The sequence below is a fragment of the Dasypus novemcinctus genome, chromosome 15 (genome assembly GCF_030445035.2).
Source record: "Dasypus novemcinctus isolate mDasNov1 chromosome 15, mDasNov1.1.hap2, whole genome shotgun sequence".
Classification (NCBI taxonomy): Eukaryota; Metazoa; Chordata; class Mammalia; order Cingulata; family Dasypodidae; genus Dasypus; species Dasypus novemcinctus.
In genome coordinates, this window is record NC_080687.1 from 57,736,045 (window position 1) to 57,758,973 (window position 22,929).

General features: G+C 37.2%; 1 long non-coding RNA gene across 1 annotated transcript; it reads right to left on the reverse strand.

The window, feature by feature from the left end:
• Nucleotides 1–1,358: 1,358 nt before the first annotated feature.
• Nucleotides 1,359–2,574, reverse strand: LOC139436492 (uncharacterized). The gene is made up of 3 exons (XR_011645754.1): nt 2,490–2,574; nt 2,053–2,163; nt 1,359–1,570 (listed from the first exon to the last, which is right to left on the reverse strand). It is a non-coding gene; the product is annotated as an uncharacterized lncRNA (long non-coding RNA).
• Nucleotides 2,575–22,929: the final 20,355 nt, after the last annotated feature.

Genomic DNA, 22,929 nt, shown 5'->3' on the forward strand with positions numbered 1-22,929 from the left:
TAATGTTGACTATGGTATATGAATCATTCAACAGTCAACAATTCAAGTTTGACCTTTCACTTTCTTATCTAGAGAAAATTTCATTTTTAAGTATCCAAGAATATTTAGAGCATTCAAAGTATTTTAAGAGAACTTTTGTCACATTTCCCAAGTTCAATAGCTAACAGTTGCTGCCACCTATAGGCCCAATCTCAAGATAAAAGGCAGGAACTTGAACAGAAGGCTTGGAACAGAAGTTTCAAATGCACAGTTCAACTAAGCCATTTTTTCGCCATAGGAAAAACTCTTGGTACCCATAGATTGTTGATGTGGCTCTCTGAAAAAAATGGAATTAGGGATAACAAATTTCATTGGCTTAATCAACCACAATCTCTTTAAATTATCTCATGAAGGGCAGGAACTTTAAAGCAGCAGCCTCTCCATACAAAAAGCAACCAAAGGAAGCAACATGAATCCAGTTAGCTAGGGCTTCAGTCATATCTTGTTGCCGCCTTTCTCCACCCCTCCTCCCCTTCCAGCCCCCGCCGTCCTTCCCGCCAGTCCCGCCCATATTGCCAACCCACAATCTGCCCTCTTCCCCAGTAACTGCTTACCTCAGGTCTATCCATCAGCTTCAGCCTGTCCATAGCCGCCCCTTAGCCAACCCTCCCTTCATCACGCCCCTCCCTCTACCCAACCCTATATAGCTAAGTGTACTTCCGTAATAAAGCAGACCTGTTCTTGCGCTCAAGCGGTCTCTGTGGTTTTTCCCCAACCGCGCGTCCCCCACGCCTGGAGAACCGGTGCTCCCTCTTGGGGCACCCCCCGCTGGTGGTTCGGCAGGAGCAAGCCCCCCCGACTCTTGGGCCTGAGCGAGGACGAAACCCTCTCGCTCAGCTACAATATCTAACTGTGATTGCCATGGCCATGAGATCAATGTAAAAATAAGTGACATGGAGATATTTTCTTTTGTGCCTATTATCATATGTGTATCATATGTCAGAGATCCGAATTTCTTTGGATGGACTCTCTCCCTTTTGTAGTTTTTTTAAAAGAAAGTGTTCCTTGTATCAAATAAAGTAAAAGGAGAAGATTTAAAAGCTGGATCATGAAACAACTCAGTTAAATGCCAGCCTCAGTAGCTTTGTATCAGTAAAATGGAGATAATAATTACTACCTTCAAATGTTATGTTTAAAGTTTAGAAGGCATTGTGGATGGATAGATAGATACATACATACATACATATATATGCACATGTACATGTATATATAAGTATATTTAATAATATATATTTAATGAATAGCATAGGGCAGTATATATTAGCCCTGTTACACCCACTAATTTTATGATCATACACAAGCCAATTCATAATTGGACCTTTGCTTCTTTATTTGTAAAGAGAAGCATTTGGAATAAAATAATTTCTAGATTCCTTCTAGGGTGAACATATAAGGCATTTGAGTTTGTCGTTCTCTCATCCCACACAGTTTGTTCCATTTCTGTATCTGGGTTGTTCTTACGATGGATAAACAGTTGAGGCTCAGTGTCCTTCAGTCATGTGTTCTCTCTGAATTCCAGGGCACTTGGAGCCTAGAAGAGGAAGCAAGTCTTTATAGCTAATAACCACTTTATTGTCCATATAATAGAATTGTCCCATTGAACCAACTCTGTGACTTTGAAAAACTTACTTACATTCTCAAATTCCTCATGTTTAAAGAAGAAATAATAATACTTTAAAAGTAATAAGATTAGAATTGATAAGGTATACAAATGGCCTACTGTGTATGTGTCTAAACCAAAGCAGGTACTCAAACATTAATCCTTAATATTGCCTGTGCTGTCAACTGAACTTGAGTAATTTTTGGAATGTAATTTCACTTACTTGTTTTTTCTTCCAGTAGTCACCTGGTCTATGTGTACACACAATTTGCCAAAAGACATACATATATATACATATGTAACATCTTTTATGAAGCTATATACATTAAAGCAAGTCATTATAGTTAACAAAATATTTTGTTGAAAAGAAATAAAAATCTTCTCAACCAATCCAAGCTATAAAGTTGCCATACCTGTGAGTTCTTAGGCTTACTCCACAAAGCTTTATGGATTTCACCTCTTAGATAAACACTTCAAACTCCAAATGTTTATTCAGCATACATGTCTGCTGGGCTTCCAAAAGTCTAATATACAATCAAGATAAATAGTCTTAAAATGTCTTTTTTTCCCCTATATCCAAATTCTAGTAAAGCTCAAGCAAAAAGTCTGAGCTTGCTCCTTTATACACACCATCTAGTGTCTTCCCTGCACTCCACCTTCTATTACATCCCAGTCTGCATTGTTCTTGGTGTAGCATTCATTCAAAATCTTCCTAATATATTTTAAAATGTATTTCTGCAGGGTTTTTGAACTAAAAATGCTTGGGGCCAATAAAAACAAAAGCAATAAACATACTTATCAAACAACACTAATTCAAGGACGTGAAACCATAACCAAAAACAACCCTAACGTCGCTTATTCTTTTGGCACAATTCCAAAATCTTTTTATTTATATCTTCCTCTCTTTTCTTCCACTCCAAAACTTAAAGTAGAATCTTCCCAGAAGTCCATGAAAAAAAGAAAAAGAATGAAAACAAAAGTTAGCTAAACTTTCTGCAAACCTTGAAAAATGAGCAGTTCTGGTTCATTTCAAGTTTTTTGGCAAAGATCCAGGATCACATAGGAACCAAAATCACATACCCACAGTGAAGAATGAAGAGCATATATGTAGGATATACTTAAGTGGAGAGCTGAACAACTATCATATCAATCTAATCAAAGAGGGAGCTACCTTTGGTAGTCAGATAAAATCAGAAATTTTCCTCATCTATTACTCAAGTAATTGTGACTACCATAACACCAACATCTAAGATAATAAAGTAATACAGCAAAGTTTCAAACTGACTAATGTTAAATAGCTAGATAATAAAGCTTGGAATATTCTAATGTTAGCATGAATTGTAAATAGAGGAAAAAAAGAAAAAGTTGGAAATAAAAAAAGGATAGTCATATGTTTATAGATCTAGCTCTTTATTTACAAATAAAACCAAGTATGACCAGTTATTTAGTAAATATGAATAGAATAAAAGAGATAAATCAAATGATAGAAAGGGACATTTATTAAACTTTCAATCAGTATCTTGTTAGACATGGTTGGCTGACTCGCTCCCCATTCATGACTCCTCCCTTATATGCCAATGATTCATCTAAAGTGCCCATGTGACCCAATTGTGGACAGTGATATCTAAGCAGCAGTCATTGGGTAAGAATTTCAGGAAACTTTTAAAAATATATAGAGATATGTTTAGATATATAAAAAATATATATTAAATTCGGTCTTTTATCTTTCTCTCCTCTTCTTGATTGGAACATGAAAATTTGCTGAAAAGTGTAGTGGCTCTCTTGTGATTATGAAAGGATAAGCATGAAGAAAGAGAGCTCCATTGTAAAGATAGAAGGATTAAAAAAAAAAAAAAAGGAAAAGAGCCTGTTTACTAGACCCACTCCAGTCTGTCTAGTCCCGACTTCTTGCTCTAAAAGACAAATAAACTCCTTTGTGTTTAAGCTACTATAGTTTGATTTTCTATTACTCATGGCTAAACATATTTACAAGTCATACAATGGCCGCAAAGAAATTTTAAAAAGATAGTTAATACATAAAACAAGAACAGGTTATTATGAAAAAGGAACAAGTAGGAACCTTGAAAAAATTATTGTGATTTCAACATAAAATTGGCAAATTTAAAAAAATAACAGAAGAGCTAAAGAATAGAGTGAAATCCATTTCTTGGATTGCAAAAAAAAAAAAAAAAAAGCAGAGGAAATATAACAGAAAAGTCCATAGAAATGGGAAATAAATCCAGAAGGCATGAAATCTGGTCCAATAAGATCTCCAGAGACTTGGAAGGAAACAAATGGGAAGATATAGTCAAAGAAATTGAGGGAACTTTTTTTCTCTGAGTTGAAGAAAAGCATGAGTGTCAAATAATTGATCAGGATCACCAAATGTCAAACAGAAATGAATAGAAAATATATCTGTACCTTGGCACATTATAAAGAAGTACAGAATTCTAAGAATACTGAATAGGTCTAATAAGCTTCCCAGAAGAAAATATATAAAGATTGTATCTCCAAAATAAACTGCATCAGACTTTGATAATCAACAGAAGATATTATTAGAAAATTTCACATTGCTTTTAAAGTTCTGTAGGCAAATGATTTTCTTTGTAGAATTTTACATTCAGCCAAACTATCATTTGAGTGTGAGGGTGTAATAAATAATAGTACCCCATTTTTTAATGTTGACCACTGTATTAGTCAGCCAAAGGGGTAATAATACAAAGTATCAGAAATCTGTCAGCTTTTATAAAGGGTATTTTTTGGGGGGTAGAAGCTTACAGTTACCAGGCCATAAAGCATAAGTTACTTCCCTCACCAAAGTCTGTTGCCATGTATTGGAGCAAGATGGCTGCCAGTCTCTGTAAGGATTCAGCCTCCCTCTTCCTCCTAAGGTTCCTTGGTTCAGCTCCTTCAGGCTTTGTCTCTCTCCCTGGGGCTTGATTCTTTCTAGGCTCAGCTGCTCTGTTCTCTCCACAAGGTCAGCAGTAGACTATCAGGCTCTCTTTCTTCCCAGGGCCTCTGCCATGTCTATGGAGCCATCTCTATTCTTCGGTATTCCTCGGTGTGTTTACTTTACAGGGGTCCAACAACAAAGAACTCCAACTCTCTTTTTTCTCATGTTTTTCTCCTATTGATGTGTCCCAATCAAAGCTCTAATCATAATTTAATCAAGTAAAAGCGAAATCTCTGAATTTAATACAATCTAACACACTCTGAAGAACAGACCAGTTTACAAACATAATTCAAGATCTATTTTTGGAATTCATAAACAATGCCAAACTGCTACATCCACTAAACATTTCGAAACTTCACCCCTTTCTCTTTTCCTCTTGTCCCACATCTACACAAAAAGGTCCACAAGTTTCTTCCCTGAAACTCTCAGAAAGTTCAAATTCCCACCTGGATCTTACCTCCTGACCACAGTATAAGCAAAAATCCTTGTCCCTCCCTTCACTCAAGCCATTTCTGACTGACTTAGGTGCCTACCGTCCTATTCCCAGAAAGTCTCAACATGTGAGTAATAAATCTCTTTGCAACCTCTTGGTATGGCATCACAGTTTCAGCATTTGAACCAATTTTCAGTGGAAGATTGATTCTGACCACTGTGGGATGACCACAATACAGAAGGCAAAATAAATATATTTCCTAATGTGCAGACCTCAGAAACCTTTCTGAAAAAAAAAAAAAATCTTTTGAAGATATTATCCAGAAAAAAATGCAAAAGGGTTCACAAGAAAACATCCATCTAAAAAAAGGAATGTAATTCAAGACACAGAGGACTTAATCCATGATTGCAGTGAAAATATCCTGGGATCTCTATGCCATGTCAGAAATGAGTCAGACCCTATTAGAACAGTAAGTCAGAACTCCAAAAAGACAGAATTGCTAGAAGAACTTCAAGACAAATAGCATGATGATGAATAAACTTCTTAATGCCATAATAAAACATGTTTCTTATACCAAGAAGAACAAAATGAGAGAATTAGAAAAGGGGAAAATATATAAATAAAAAAGTTATAACTCAAACATTAAGCAGACTAAAATGAGAAATGATTTTGAACAATTGAAGACATGAAATTTAAAAAAAGAATCCATTTGTTAGTGGTACTTATTGATGCAGTTATATTTCTTTCTCTATGTGTCAAATCATATTATATATTTTATGTATAATAATATACACATAATTACTGTATTATGAACATTTCATTACTTTTAAATTTTAGAATCAATTTGTAAACAAATCACAGAAAGCTTACTTATAGTTTCAGATTATAATTATTAAATATTTTAACAATAAAAAAGAATGACTTATCTAAGAGACACCTGAGATGAAATTGGGGAGAATGAGAAGAGAGAAGGGTAAAGTCACTAATATTCTCTTTTATGAGTGAGAAATCGAAAGATATGGTACACATTTGAAGGACCAAGAAATAGAGGATTAAGTATATTATTTAAAGTTAAGGTTAAAAAAAAAGGAACTAAACATAATGTAATCAATAAAACCTAGGAGAAGAGAAAAAAGGTGAAAAAGGAAAGAATACTTTAAATTCTTTCTCTTGAGAAGAGTTAAAAATAGTTGTCTCTAGTGAGGGGAACTGGAAAGAGAGAAATGGTTGGAAGTACAAACTTTCACTTTATTTTCTTCTATAAAATTTGCATTATATAGATACATTTATTTATATTTACTCCTAGATCATCCACTCACTGGCTCTGTGACTTAAGTTTAGCAAATTATTTAACTTCTCTGTTCTATTAGTGGGAATACTAATTGTATCTATCTTATAGATCATCCTGAGAATTATATCGGTTTGTATTTGTAAAGGGTAGAAAGCAGAGCTTAACATATAGTAAGCACTGTATACATACAAGTGAGTGCTGATATAAATTTGAAACTAAAAGAAGCCACATGAAGAGAAACATGCCCTAGGCGATGTGTTATCGATGTGTTTCCCCAGGATAAAAGTGGATAGCTCTACTATTTGAGTCATAGCTCAACAGTAGCTAACAGTAAACCTATCCAATCAGCTGAAAGAGCACCATAGCACCACAGTCCATTATCCTCTTTTCCTGGCCTAACTCCTGTATTTTGTCAGATACCTGTATGTTTCCTAGCATATCTGCATTTAGAATGATGGACAGCAAACCAAACGATCAGGAAGAGGGAAATTGTTTTGTTAACAGTTTTGTAAACATGAGTAAGTGGCTCTTTCCTCATTAACTGTAGACATCAAACATATAGTTGAAAACAGCTCCCTAACAAGAACTACATTACAGGCAACTAGCAATGTGGATAATCAGAGAGTTACACTAAGTATAATTCAGTTCTCGGGAAGCCATCATGATTATGGGCCAACTTTCCAGCTTCCTTTATATCTCCACAGGACATAATAGAAGAGAACTTAGCAGAATACCAAAAAAATATATAAATTATGTTTTTTTCTCTTTTCAAAGTTCAGTAGGAAGCAAAGCAAAAGCCCGGTCATTATAATCTGGATCTGTGACTCATATGTTCCAAATATTGATTACCCAACATTAGCTAAACTTCCCTGTTTAAATGATCCTGGTTTTCATTAAGGATGACAAAGGATGAAAGATCTGTGTGACTCACTATTCAGTTATTTAATGAGAATCCTCTTAGCTGGATGTGGATGTATTATTCAGTAGATTTTAGTACTCCAATCATCATATTGGTTTTGGAGGCAGGTTGCAGTTCCTTGGGACACAGTCCAGCCTTAGAAGGACTGGCGTAGCTTAGAGGTCTCTAAAGCAACAAGTAAGATAGGGAAAATTTATTGCCTTAAAATCACCCAAAAGCCCAAAATTTGTTCTTTGAGAATACTGTTAAAGTTGATCTTTTTAAACAAGCAAGATTGAAGAACTAGAGACAAAATTCTATCATGAACATAGGAGGCAAAAATCCTTAACAAAATGTTAGCATATTGCATCCATTGACATAAAAAATGAACAATATATCATTATAACATTGGGTTTACTTCAGGAATGAAAAGTTAGTTTAACGTTCAAAATGTATTGTTACATATCATATTAGCAAAAAAAAAAAAAAAAAAGAAAGAAAAATGATTATCTCAATAAATGCCAAAATAGAAGAGCATTTGATATCCATTCTTGATTTAAAAATCTTTCAGCAAACTGGAAATATTTACAAAAAGCAGGATATCTACAAAAAACTCACAGCAAACAAAGAATAACTACAAAACTAAAGATATATACCAAAAATTAATTGTTTAAACCTTCAACAAACAGCTTATATTTTGGTGATATAGCAAAAACTTTCCCCTGATATCTGGTATGAGGTAGAAGGTATATGTTTTAGTTTCCAAGCTACCAAGAGCCATATACCAGAAATAGGTTGGCTTTTCCAATGTGGATTTATTAGCTTAAAAGCTTACAATTCTAGACCATGAAAATGTCCAAATCAAGGCATCAGGTAACACTCTTTCCCCAAAGACTGGCTGCCAGCATCCCTGGAGTCCTCTATCAAATAGCATATGGTGGTGTTTCCCTTCTTCTCTGGGTCTTGTCACTCTCAGTCTCCTGGTTTCCTTGGCTTCCTCCTCCAGCTTCTCTCTGTTTCTCTCTGTGTCTGTGGCTTTCTCTTTCTGTATTCATCCCATTTATAAAGGACTTCAGTAAGAGGATTAAGACCCACCCTTGGTCATGCCCCACTGAAGTAATCTAATCAAAAGTTTCACCTACAATAGGTTTACACCCACAGCAGTGGATTAACTCTGAGGACATGATTTTTTTAAAATAAATAAATGAATGTAGTGATTTTATTTTTAAAACTTTATGAGGGAAGCAGACTTGGCCCAGTGGTTAGAGAGCATACATCTACCATATGGGGGTGGTCTGTGCTTCAAAGCCCAGGCCTCCTTGACCCATGTGGAGCTGGCCCACGTGCAGTGCGGATGTGCGCAAGGAGTGCCCTGCCACGCAGGGCTGTCCCCGCGTAGGGGAGCCCCACACGCAAGGAGTGCACCCCATAAGGAGAGCCGCCCAGCACCAAAGAAAGTGCAGCCTGCCGAAGAATGGTGCAGCCCACACGGAGAGCTGACATAACAAGATGACGCAACAAAAAGAAACACAGATTCCCGTGCCGCTGGCAACAACAGAAGCGGACAAAGAAGAAGATGCAGCAAATAAACACAGAGAACAGACAACTGGGACTGGGGGTGTGCGGAGGGAGATAAATAAATAAATCTTTAAAAAAAAAACTTTATGAAAGAAAATCCCAGTACTACTGATCTAAGAGAACTTGAGCAATTAGCCTTCCTATGTCTTAACTTCCCCCAGAGATAATTTCATCTGTACCATTGGTTTAATAAAAACAATAACCAGGATAAATTTTGTTGTGAATTATAAGTTAGAGAACTCTGGTAAAAACAAATCTCATTCCCTGGGACATGGTAAGTACTAATGAAATGTGACCTTATTCACTATTTTACTTCCAATATTTGAGCAGAGCTAGAATGTGCTATTAGATTCAATTTTTTTCTCCACTGCTTTCAAACATTCTTTTTAAGACACAGTTCTTAGTTATCCTGCTCTTTGCCTCTGAATGGTCCCTGCATCCCTGCATGCCCCAAACCAAGCACAATTCTTCAAGGGCCCTCTGACCAGCTAAACTGGCCCATTCATGAAACAATGGTTCTCCCCAGTCCCCCAAGAGTAAAATAATTTTAGGAGGTGACTTACAACCAAATGATCAACTAATAAAAATACCCTTTAACTTTTTTTTTTAATTATTAATATGCCAATGCTAAAACCTTCTCTCTCTTCTTTACATACAATCTTTCTGGATCCAGCATCAGGCTTTTACATGTATACTAGCAACATCTGCAAAGATTTAATTAATTATTCTAGGCAATCAGATCAATACCTTTGTGTAAATTTTCTATGTAAGTAAAATAATATGGATTTTCAATACTGGAAAAGAATCCAAAATTGGATTCAGACAAGGCCCTCTTTCCTCTGGTCACTATTCTAGTTTGCCAAAGGGCTGCCAATACAAAGTACCTGAAATGTACTTTGGGGATTTATCTGGGGTAAAAGCTTATTGTTCCAAGGTAGTGAAAAGTCTAACTCAAGTCACCATTAAGAGGTGCTTTCTCACAAGTCAGCTGCCTTGTGGGGAAGCAAAATGACTGCTGATCTCTGCCAAGCTCACGCTTTTCTGCAGCTTTAGGCAAACCTGGTATAGGTCTTGTTTCTTACAGGGCCTCCTCTCTCGGTTTTGGCACCTCCACTTTCTTCCCAAGTTCAACTGTAAGCTATAAGGCATATGGCTCATCTCTTCCTGGGCCTCAGCTCTTTGAGCCTTTCGTGGCTCAGCTGTGGGCCAAATTGAAGTCCTTCCTCTCATCATTGCAGGATCAAATATGGCAGCTTCCTTTATCTCTGTCTGTGTCTGTCTCTCTGTGTCTCCATTAAAGTAGGGCCCAGCAAGAGGGCAGAGACCCAAGCTGGCTCATGCCTCATGGACATAGTCCAATCAAAAGCCCTAATATGACCTTATCAAGTAATCTAACCAAAGCACCCTCAACCAAATTTAATGCAATCAAAAAGTATCACACCCACAGGAATAGATTAGTTTAAAAACATAATCTCTCTGTTTTTGGAATTCATAAAATAATCTCAAACTACAACAGTCACAGTTGGAAATCAGCGCTGATTTTAAATAAGGAGGGCACTTGAATTGTATGAAAGAAATCTTTCAGCCTTCTTTACTTCTGAACTCATTGTAAACTTCTTCAAGAAGCTAAAGTAGATGATAAGGACTCTAGTGACCAACTTCATACTAGTTTGCCCCTGTGCTGCAACCATCAACACTTGTTAGAGACTTGCAATTTATTTTTATTATTACTTTGAGGAGACTTTTCCAAAGTTAAATCTGATTGGCAGCAACCGTGTCAGATACCATCTTGCATACCTGCAATATCCTTTCTCAGCACTTGGTGAAGGCACATTACAGAGAGGGACAAAAGCCCATTTACCCAATCCAGGATTAAGAATCATGGCTGCAAAAAGATGGTTTGCTCTATTCACATCTAAGAAGGGTTCCAGGTAGGACCTTCTTAAACATGAAGCACAAAATGGAGCCTAAAAAGTATTGATGGAATATGTATGCTATAAAGAAAAATTATTGTCATTTCACAATGTATTTTATAGTAGATAGGAATCTGAAACTGACATTACTATTGGCAATCACAGAAAGACACATCAACATCTTATAGGACCTTTGCTTTTAGCAAACTAAAATGCAAGCCTAAACTATGACATTTTAGATAGTGCTTTATTGACACTAAATTTTTGCAACAAGTTTTAATCAATTAAGTCTGCACAGAGACCCCTAGATTTTAGAATCTAGAGCATGGCATTTGCTATTATCAAACCACAAAATCATATGGCTTTTTAAAAGTAATTCTTCCATGTAATATGTTCAATGAGAGAGTATTCATTGAACTTTGGAGTTGATTTTAACCTTGTTGCAATTTTTCCTGAGACTGAACTCCTGATTTAGAAGTGTACAAATAAATAGTAAAAAAAAAAAAAAAAAAAAGAGCTGGAGGTGCTTCTGCAATCAATGAGGCTGCTCACTTGTGGTAATCCTAATGAACACCATGTCTTCCTGGCAATTATTCATTTACACCTCTGTATCCTCAATGAGACCGTTAGGTCTTTTTAACTAGGGACTTGGTCTTGTTCATTTTACATAAACAGGACCTAGCACAAGTACCTGCACATAGCACTCAATATAAAACTGCAGAATAAATGAGCTCCCCACAACCACAAGGCTTAACTGTGCAGATGCTGGAATCAGGCAGCTTGGCCCCAAATCTTGCCTCTTAAGCAAATTACTTAAGTTCTCCAACCTTCGCTTGCCTCATCTGTACATCAGAGACAATATAATATCTATACCATCAGATTGTAGTGAAAGTTAAAGAAGACAGCAACTGAAAAATGCCTAGCATATTTTAAGTAGTCAATAAATGCTCATTACTAGTAAGCACCTTATTGGTAAAGCTTATTTTGACTTCTACTTCTTTCTAGTCTTGAAATGCTGAATACTTAGAAGATGTTGAAAAAAGGTTTAATGAATAAGTGAACAGAATGAAGCTATTGTGTAATGAAGTCAACATGAAGAGGATTTGGAGTAAGAAGAACTGATTTTGAGTTCTAGTTCCAAAATTTTAGCAGAATATTTAATCATTCTATTTCTCAGTTTCTTTACTCATAAAATGAAAATCGTAATATATACTACACAGAGTTAAGTGAGGAAATTTTTGTAAAATGAAATGCATAAATAAAAATTATTATCATTTTTATTATCATTGTTACTCAATGGTAAAACAATCCATTCAAGTAGTAATCAAACAAACAAATTTGTATGATGGGTAGGAAGACATAATGAAATATGAACTATTTCACATTTTCATCTTTCAACTAGGTATATTGTTGTCCCATAAGTACAGACAGAAAAAAATACGACAATGTGGACAAAAGATTTGTTCATCCAAATAAATTTAAGCCACTGGGGGAAACAAAGTCTGTAATAACTAATTTTCCTTAACATGAATTCTTTATCATGACAATGTCATTATTTTCTAAGAGAAAAACAGTTTGTGATCTCCAATGAAATATTTTAATAGATCCAGAACTAGGGAAACAGGAAACAAAAGCTACTGATTTTTAGCTTTGGAAAAAACCTCTTCATTATCATTAGGCATTTATTATTTCTTTTATCTGTTAAATTACATTGATGATTAAACCTAAAATTATATCTCAGTTGAAAATATGTAAATATAAAATGTAAGTAAAATACTGTCAGATTATAAAAATAATAATTCAACAAGCATTTCATAGTACCAGAAAAAGAACATTAATTTGTTTTAGAGTCCAGCCAAAGATAATCATTTTAAGGTTTGACTCCAAAGCTTACAACATTTTATAAAGTAAATTTTGTATTTACTTAATGCATTAGGCATGATTATATGTTACCTTGGAAATTCTTCAGTTAGTGAGTTTGTTCAGTGTCTATGCAGCTTAAACGTGCTATTGGACATCTTTAAAAGTGTGATGGATGGGTATCCAAATAAGGAGCAGCCTGCTGGCAGTGAGCCAACCATAAACTACCCTGAAGTGGCTCACCTATCTTGATTTTGAGAATTTTGTGTGAAAAATAATCCAAAGTAAAACTGTTCTTTATCTAAATGAATAATAAACTTGTAAATGAACTTAAAGTAGAAAAAAAAGCTTCAGAGAAACATATTATTTATATTTTAAAACATAATTTATATCTAAGAATTTATCTATGAACCTTACTGTTCCTTGATGGTTTTATAAAGTGATCATGTGCACTGTAGCAGTTTGATAAAATTAATGAATTCCAAAAAAGAAATATTAGATTGTGCTTATAATCTTATCTGTACCTGGGCATGATTGAGTTATGATTAGTCCCTACCCCTTGGTGGGTGGGGACTCACAGATAAAAGGCATGGCAAAGAACAGAGTTGAGGGCTTTTAATGTTGAAGTTTTGTTATTGGAATTTGATGCTGAAGACTCAAACTGGAGCCCCAGGAAGTCAGCACACAGAGGAAAGAGAACCCAGCCCCAGTAAGGAAGGAACGTTGAAGCCAGAGAAAAGCAAGCCCCAGGAACGTAGGAACCCAGGAAGCCTGAACCCTCACAGATATCAGCAGCCATCTAGCTCCAAATAGACTTTGGTGAGGGAAGTAACTTATGCTTTATGGCCTGGTATCTGTACGCTCCTACCCCAAATAAATACCCTTTATAAAAATCAATCAATTTCTGGTATTTTGCATCAGCACCCCTTTGGCTGACTAACAACATGCACCAAAATGCATTCCGTAATGGGGTGTTCTAGCTGACACTGTTCTCCCAAGTTTCTTTTTTCCCCTATGAAACATTATTCATGGATGTACTGAAAAACACTCATTTTAAAGGACATGTAGGCATTTCTGTTTCTCTAGAGGTAGAGCCTTGAATTCTGCTTTGGAGAAAATAGTTTCTTTTTTCCTTTCTTCCTCTCTCCCTCCCACCCTCCTCCCTTCCTTCCTTCTATAAACACACCTTTGGAATAGCTGACGTGAAAGTCAATCCTCTTATAGAATTGCCAAATGTTAGTTAAGAAGTGAAGTATACTATCTTTCAAAGGGTAGGGTTTACTTGTGGCTAGAAATGTATCTCTGCATGTATCTTCTAGTAAAACGCCTTCTTTCCTAGGCCTATAGAAGTGTAGATAGGAAAGACATGATCTCAAGTATTCTTCTTGTGAAGGAGGTGAGTTGGCCCCAACCAGTTCAAAGCAAGAGGGAGAAGCTAACACCTACCATGGAGAAGTCAGCCAGAAGCTGAGCAAAGAGACACCCCCAAGAAAGCCTCTGAAGGGATCTGGGCCTGAGGATTCTGAGAACAGCCATTTCTAGTATCCAGTGTTGAGTCTGTCATACAAATTCCCATTTATGATTCTCTAAATATTCAGCAAAGTTGCAGGCTTATAAACTGCAGTAGGGAATTCAGGGAAAAGCTTGGTCAACTCTTGGAGAGAAATAACACAAGAGGGTGGTGGCAATCTGTAAGCTGTGTACTCCAGGACCCAAATGACTTCTAGAAGAAAGGGGGTGCCCAAAGGTGTCCCTGGGCACAAGGGATATCCAGGATGGATTTGGGGGGAGAGGGGGGTGGAGCATTCCATACATTACCAGAAACCCTTGATGAGGGGCAACTGGAAAGATGAGACCTTTTATAGACAAGCTGAGACCTTTTATAGTCAAGCATTGTAGGTGGCTCCTACCCATTAGCACTTTGGTTGTAAAAGCAAGAACGGCATTATTTAGTTGCTGCAGACTGATGAAGCCTGGGCTTCATCTGGGTTATAGTTCCAGACTTGAACTTCCCTGAACTGTTTGGGAGGGGGCTTTTTCAAAGTGTGGTGTGTGTTTGCCTAACAGACTTTCTTTTACCCTCCAAGAATGATAATACCAGCATGGAATCATTTTGAGCATGGAAAAAGGAATCCTTTTTTACCTGACTTTGCAAACAATTCTTTTTGGGGGGCTGATTTTTTAGATTTAAGCCTAGTAGTGCTAGTCCATTATCCTAAGCAGTACTTCCCCCGATTTTTCCAATCATGGTAACCGCTAAAAAAATGGTTATATTTGTATGGCATGCTGGGGTAAATATTAACACAAGAGACTGATTACATTGGAAATGACTAACTCCGTCTACCACAGGCCCAAGCCCTGGGGTTGAGGGGTTCCAAATCTTGGTTAACAATTTGGAAGTTCTGTGTCTGAAGTATTCAACACTAGCCTCATGTGGCTGTTGTGCACTTAAAACATAGCTAGGCAAAATTGAAAAGCACTTCAAGTACAAACCAGACTTCTAAGGCTTAGTATGACAAAATAAATTAAAATCTCTCATCAACAATTTAATGTAGATTACATGTTGAAATGATCAGATTTTGGACATACTGGGTTAAGTAAAATATATTATTAAGCTTTATTCTTCTTGTTTTCACTTTTTTAAGGTGACTATAAGAAAAATTTTAATTACATATGTTGCTCACTATATAATTTTTTGCATTCCTCAGGACTAAAGTATTGTCCCCCATTGATATGCAAATACTTCTGCTCTAACTATAGGAACCCACTGTACTCTTCAAGGATAATCTGTCAACCTGTGACAAGTTTTCTAACTTGCTGCCTCCCTTATTCCCCACCTTCACTTCTTTCTCTCTCCCTTTAAGTCACTCCAATCTTAAAATAAAGCTTTCCCTTGATCTTGTCCCTCCTCATTGTTGTCTCCATGTCTCCATCTACTTTCTCATTCAACTCATTGGTTGCGGGTCCACCTCTGGTTCACTCACTGAAATCAGTTCACTGGAAATGACTCTCTTTGGTCTTGTTTACTGTTGGCTTTCCTTGACATGGCTTCTTGTTTAGCTTCCTCTTTCTTCTTATCTCCTTCCACGTTTTCAACCCTTCATGGTTCTTTTAAATGTTTTGGCCACCTCTCTTGGCTCATGTTCTCAGGTGATGCTGGAGTCTCAGGCTGCAGGACCTACCCAACATTTTGCCCCTCATATTTTTTACTCTCCCAGTTATAGACTTGCGCACTTATTTTCCTCTCCCATCCTCAACTCACAATTGATATTTAAGGAACATTCACCTTTTGCCCGGTAGAAATCCTCTTGAAAATTAATCTTTTTCCATTTTTGAAATAAATTCTCAGATTGCATCAGGTTTCAAAAATCCAACTATCTGCCCTTCCCACTGTCTTTCAAAATCTGGAAACTTCCCCTCAGGGAAGTCCCCTGTCTCATAGAAAGTCCTCAGATAATTCCTCTTCCATCTCTTTCTCTGAGTTATTGCTCAGTTTACCCCTTAAATGTTTATGTTTTCCAGCCCTTGTTCTTAATCTGTAATGTCGCTCACCAAATAACCTCATTTACTTCTGTGATTTAATCATTTATAGGATATTCACCCCATGCATAAAGTTTTAATCCATACCCATCTCCTAACAACCAATCTACATATCCAGCTGCCTACTAGACTATGTCATATGGATATATCAAAACCTCAAAACTGAACTCCTGTTTTCACTGCGACCTCAATTTTTCTTTTCATTTACCAATGAATTGGTACATTTACCAATTGCCAAGTAGGCCTTACAGCATACATCCACTCATATACTTGCTCTACCATTCTTCCCTATCACCATCACTCCTTTTTCAGCTGCCTAACTGAGATAGCTGAGGTGCCAGGTCCTTGGGAAAGGCTTCCTCAGCTGGGTTCACAGCCCTTTAGGACCAGATCAAATTCCCCCCTATCAACATGTGCTTTTCCTTGATAAGACCTATCACAACTACCATAAGATAATTACTAATGTAATTCTTTGTTTGGACTTTACATTCCATGTGGGCAAGAACTGTGTTTGTCTTGTTCTCTCACAGATCTTTCACAATATCAGTTCCTCAAAAAAGATGTTAGTACCAAGGATGTAAAAGATTTGAACACTCAAAACTACCAAACACTGCTGAAAGGACAATGCTTGATCTCTGCTAGGCCACAGTGCTTTCCAAAGTTCAGGTGAACGGGTTCTGAGAGGGAGGCTAGAGTGGGTAAGAGCACTGACATGCTGGTGAATGAGAGCGGAGCAGCATCTTGTGTGGAAGAATTTGCAGATGGAGAGTTGGCTCTGGGTTTGGTAAGGCTAACTTTGCTTAAAGTTTTTATTAAGGGCCACACCTGTAGTCATTGATTGAGGTTTCATTCTGGATTCAGACAGCTACAAGTTAGAGTAGAAAAGAAGGAAGGGGGTCAGAGGGGTAAAAGGTGGCTGTTATCTTTCAAAGTGCCATAAAGTTAGTTACCATGTATCCCTTAGTTTGGAGAAGAAAATGACAGTTCAGATTACAACCTGTCTTCAAAATACATTTCTGTTGGAATGTTCAATTATCTAGCTTGGACAACTATTTACTCCCTACAGAAGGTTATAGTTCATGATTTAAATAAGATAATAATAAGCAATTTTAAAAATGAATAAACTTAGGGTCCTTTGATGTAAGCCAAAGTTTGCTAGAATATACAAAACAAAACCCTTTAATAGTTAAAGAAAAACTCAAATTAACTGATGCATCAGGAATCAATTTAGTTTAAAGACAACCTTTTATTGTACCTTCCTTCCCTTTCTGAGAAACAGATGGTATTTTTTAATAGTCGGCCTTGGGCTTCCTTTAAAGTAAGGAAAAATCATAACAACTAACATTCATACAGCCTCAGAATTCTAAATCTAGCCTCCAAGGAAAGCCAATGGATGGCATCCATGAACTTCCTGAAGCCATATGAAAATATTAGCCTTAAATGCATTTTTTGCCCCTGGGTAGAATATTCATACGTTTTTATCAGATTCTCAAAGGAATCCATTGTCCCCAAAACAGTTAAAATCCAGGAACTAAAATCCCTGTCCTCAAATTTCCTCAGAAGGGGCCACTGCCACTACACTGGAGGCTTTCCCTGCTCATCATCTGTAAAAGTGAAGAAGCCATTCCTACTGGTGGGCTGAACTTTCCCCAGTGGGTGGGACTACTTTGTCTCAGAAGCTAGAAGACACTCCTCCCTTCTCTCTCATAGTGCTTGGCCACATGCAACATGAGACGGTTAGAGTACCTTCTTCATGTCCTCCTCCCTCGCAAAGCACATTTGGGTCATGGCCCTGGGTTTACCTTCCACAGGGTTGGGGAAATAAGACCCTTCATGCTGTTGACTGTGAAGGTGGCCTCAGAGTCTGACTGGTAGACCTCCAACTAGCCCCTTCAGATGAGTTCCAAGGATGAGTTTTGAGGGCAGCTGTTAGAGGCTCCCTGACTTGGCCCTAGGTCTTAACCACCCATATTCTTTCATGCAACTTTCCTGAGAGTCACACTTTGAGAATAATTGGACTTCCATTAACACTATTGATTTCTGTTTGGCTTCCAGTGTTTTTCTCTTACTCTTTAGAACCCAGAGGATCAATGAGTGAGTACCTGGGAATCCAGTCATCTAATAATAGCCTTTGCACTTTACAAAGTTTTAAAAATCCACTAGCCCCTTTATTCTTTGCCATAGCCCTGAAATTTAAAGTATTATTTCATTGTTATTTCACATATGAAGATTGTTCAAGTGTAGAGAGCTGCTAAGTTGTAGGGCTGAGATTCGCATGCAGATGATATGACAACACCTCAGCCCAAAACATACAGATCCAAGGGACCTTCCTTTGAGAATAGCATGTGTACCTATATTTAGATATCAGGCTCTGAAGAGAACCTGACATCCTTCCAAAAATGTTTTTTGGGAGCCCTGTAGGGAGTCCCTCTTCCACTAACACTGAGATAAACAGCATTGCCTTCCTTCTATCCATCCCCATCACTTCTGTGACCACTAGCTGGTGGACAGTAAATGGAGATTTAAATCACAAAACTATATGGAGTAGAGAAAGCGAGAAGGGGTAAATATGGGACCAATGCCTTAATTTGTACATGTAAGCATCAGAGAAAGAAACTAAGTCAACTTATTTCTCACTAATGAAATGAAAACTATCATTAACATTTCTTCTTTGGTTATGAGAAGCAGGGCATATGTTCAAAGGGTCTCTGAGAATAACAGAGAGGTCAGGCCTCACAATAACACAGCCATCCTTCAATATTCCTTTTGTTGCACATGCATTTGCCTAAATTTCCACTTAGCTATTTTGACATTCAGCTTCCTTACATCTTATCAGGCATCCCTGCTCAGGCCACTTCTTCCAGAGTTTCCCCTGCTTCTCTCCTATAACATCTCAAATAAACAGATGCCCCCTCCTTACCTCTTGTCTCCTGTTGGGCTCTGAGTGACTGGCCTTTTAGGAGAAATCTCTTAAAGAACCCTGCACTGTTTCTTGAAAGATTACACTGAGAGATAAGAGAGATAAGATGGTCATCAAGGACGAAAGCATTGGTAAATAATTGGGACATGAAGCAAGGGGTTAATTTGTGATTAAGAGCATAGACTTTGAAAACAGATATAAAGATGTTCAAATACTTAAATCTTACCACTGTCACCTTATATTTTAAGTGTATGTCTTAAACTGACTAGCATCAGTTTCCTCATTTGCCAACACAAGAATAATAATGCCTACATCCTATAGCTGCTAACAGATTAAATAAAATAATATATGTGAGTTGCTTCTACAATATCTGATAGTAGCTGTTGAATAAATGCAAATATCATTTTTACTATTATTTTATGAAGATTGGGTTGACTTCTTTAGTCAGAAGTAAACCCTCCTAAATCTTACAGCTTTTTACTTATGCAACTCTCATGGCATTTATTTCAGTTATTGGTGTACATGCATTATCTCACCTACTGTTCTTAAAACTTCTTGAAGTAAGGGTCTTGCATCTTATACATCTATGCACTTTCTTTAATGTCCTGCAGTAACTTGCCTAAAGTGATTGCCCCATAACATTTGTTGAAAGATAAAAGGACTGTATATTTAATACCATGCCCTCACTGTATGACTGGTCATCACTTAGCTGTGACAGACATCGTTGCATTTGAAGTAGGTGCCTCTCTAATGATCTGTCTGTAATAGGTGGTATGTTCTGCATAAATTGTGCTGCAGTGATGTCCTACCAGCTTCTTCGTGGTGTTTTAGAACTAATTAAACACATCTATGGAACCCTGGTCAGCCTCGGCAGTGTGTGAGGAGAACACAGCCGAATGGCATAATCCACACAGAATCTTCCTTATCAATGTTCTCTTCAAAGAAATCAACTGACGTTGTCTCTGGAGTAGAAGGACAATGGTCTGAAGGAAAGCTTATTCTACAATATTTTATAACATTATGAATATTTTTACTCAGTGGTTAGTTTTCAAAAGAGAAAGGAGGAGCAGGACAAAGAAAGGGAGAAATAAACAACTACTCCTGGTTATATATCCTTCAAGGAGATTATGTGGAGTAAGAGGCCCTTCTGTTGCAACAAAACACAGTTAAAATCTCAATATGTGAAGATACACAAGCCAAGCTGTTTTTATGATGGTCGGTGTGAATATGGTTTTTCCAAAACGTATTTTTGATCAGATTGTCCATTACCCAATAGGCACAAAATTTTAAAATAAAATTTTATTACAGTAGACATCAATGAAAAAGAAAGTGCTTTTATGAGAGGACTAATTCAAGGGAGTCACATTCTATCTAAGCCAAAAGCCAAAAAAAGATTTTTTTTTTCAATATAACTGCTAATGAATCTGACGTCTTATTTTTTTATTTTCTTTTTTAAAGTGCCAGACAACCACAGCAAATGGTCCTCCTGGTGTTTCTGAATGAATCTGGTTTCTGGTAATGCCCTTTAACATTCTCCATTGAAGAGTCTGCAGGATAATCTGTCTTGATTAAAAGGCAGTCATGGTATGTGTCCTCATATTGTAGAAATCCTTGCAGAGTGTGTCTTGTGTGCTGAGAAAGTCCTATGTTTTGTAAATAACCTCCCAAAAGTCTATCTGAAAGTGCTCTCTTCCTGATTTCATCAATAAGGTTACTATGTGACTTTAAAAAATTCCACTGCTCTAGGAAAATGTCTGTTTCCTTTTATGCCCAGATTTAGCAGGTTTTTCAAAGCCCTTCTTATTAAGAAAAGTTGTGGCTGGGAAAAAGGATAAGTAGTTACAACTATTCCAGGAAGTTATAAATATTCTGGTTTAAGATATTTTAGAAATTATTCTCTCCTTTATTGTCTCCCAGGGCCTACCAACAACTGGGTGCTGCCCTCCCAAAGTGAAGTGGATGGTCCTAAATGATCATAGGTGGGTTTAAAAAAATAAACACAAAATTAGATTCACACCTACTTAGACAGCTTAGAATTTTAATGTGTGAAGTATGCCAGGACTCTGCAGTGAAATAAAGCTTTGCATTCAAACTGATGTCAGCCAATCAGAAAATAGTACAGAGTGCTGCCCATTTCATAATTAGGTAGCATTACTCCAAGTTCTAGATTTTACTTATTAATGAATAAAGCATTACTTGACCCAGTTTTGCCATTTATTCATAAGAACTTTGTTTTCAAAAAGTGTTAAAATAGCATGAAGGCCCTGATTTATGCCCACCAAATCCAGGAAATTCAAAGTTAATCCTCAGAACTATTTGTGTCTAGTTTTTTAGCAAACATTCTATATAAAACTGTGCTCTGTTTGAGGGTAACAGAAGAAAATATGGCAGGCTTTTCTGCAAGCTTGAATTTTTTTAGCTTCAAAACTCTCCGTTGTGTTCTGATAACTCTCTCCACATTATTGCATTGCTGTTTCTGCCATAGACTTCTTTCAGGCCCACTATTGCCTGACCTTGGTTATACCCTTTTCAGGTCTCTGGGTCCCCGGCAGATAGCCAGGAACAACTGGTAGTGCTGACTGACCTGGTGCCCCTTGGGGGTGAGAATTGTCAGACCGCAGGAGGTGATAACAGTTACAAATGTTTCTCTTCTTCCTCTCTTCCCCAAACTCTGCTCCCTTGAATCATTTTTAGACATACCAGATGTTGAGAACAGGTTCTCAGTGAAAATAAAATAACACCAAACTGGAATATGATGCAGGAGACCGAAATTCCTATTCCCCTTGCTGGAATGCCCTCCTGGCCCCCTCTGTCTGTCAAATCCCTGCTCATCCTACAAAACCCGTTTTTATGCCATCTCTTCTGGTAGTTTGTCCTTGCCCTTGGGGCCCAGATTCCTGAAGTGTGACATTAATAGTGGTAGTTCAGGTCTCAGAGTGTCCCCTGCTTCTGAGATGCTGTCCCTTTGAAAACTCCCAAGTGCACAGTGATTTTCCAGCCCTGAACTGCAGAAAGATTCTTCTGTCCCATTCATTTGTTGAGTGATACTAGTTCAAGTCCCAGCTTTGCCACATGTTAGCTGGGGGACTTTGAGCAAATCACTTAATATCTAAACCTCAGTTCCCTCTTCTATAAAATGTCTATCATAATAGTATGAGGTATACATTATCGAATTGACTCAAAGATTACATGAGAGAACTCATATAAAGAGCTTACCACAGTGATCAACAATTAGTAAGTCCTCAATAAATATTAATTAGAGTGTCTTCTAGGTATTCTTTCATGTGTAAGTTCCCTGCATTCCCAAACATGACAATAAACTACTTAAGGTTGAGAATGCATGATACATTTGTTTATATGCACCATCCTGCATAAGATGATGTCTCAAAAATTATAGGAATTCAACATTATTTTGCCGATTGCTCGATTGTTACAGCTTTTCAACGTCTGAGTTGAAGCCATTAGCCATTCTGTACCTAGTTTTCTACCAATGAAGATATGACTTATGCCAATTCAACTCTTAAAAACATATGAAGAAAATGATCCAGGACAATATCCTGAATTGTTCACAATTCCAGTCTTATATAAATAATTTTATAAGAGCTGCCCAAGGGAAGAGTGGCTTGGCAGTGGGCCCTGTGCTGAGGTAGTCAATAAAGGCTGAGCTGAACTGAAGTTGAAGTCAGCCTGCTTGGAAGCCATTGTGTTCCTCTGTGTAATGAACATTCCAGTGGCTATGATTCACTTGTACATTTGTGTTTGCTCATTTTGTTTGTTTTCAAGAGAGGAATGAAGGCAGGGATGGAGGAAGAATGGGAAGAGGAAAGACATATAAAGGAAGAAAAAAGGAAAGGAGAGCAGAAGAAAGCAGAAAGGGGAACATGGAGAAAAGGAAAGTGGAGGA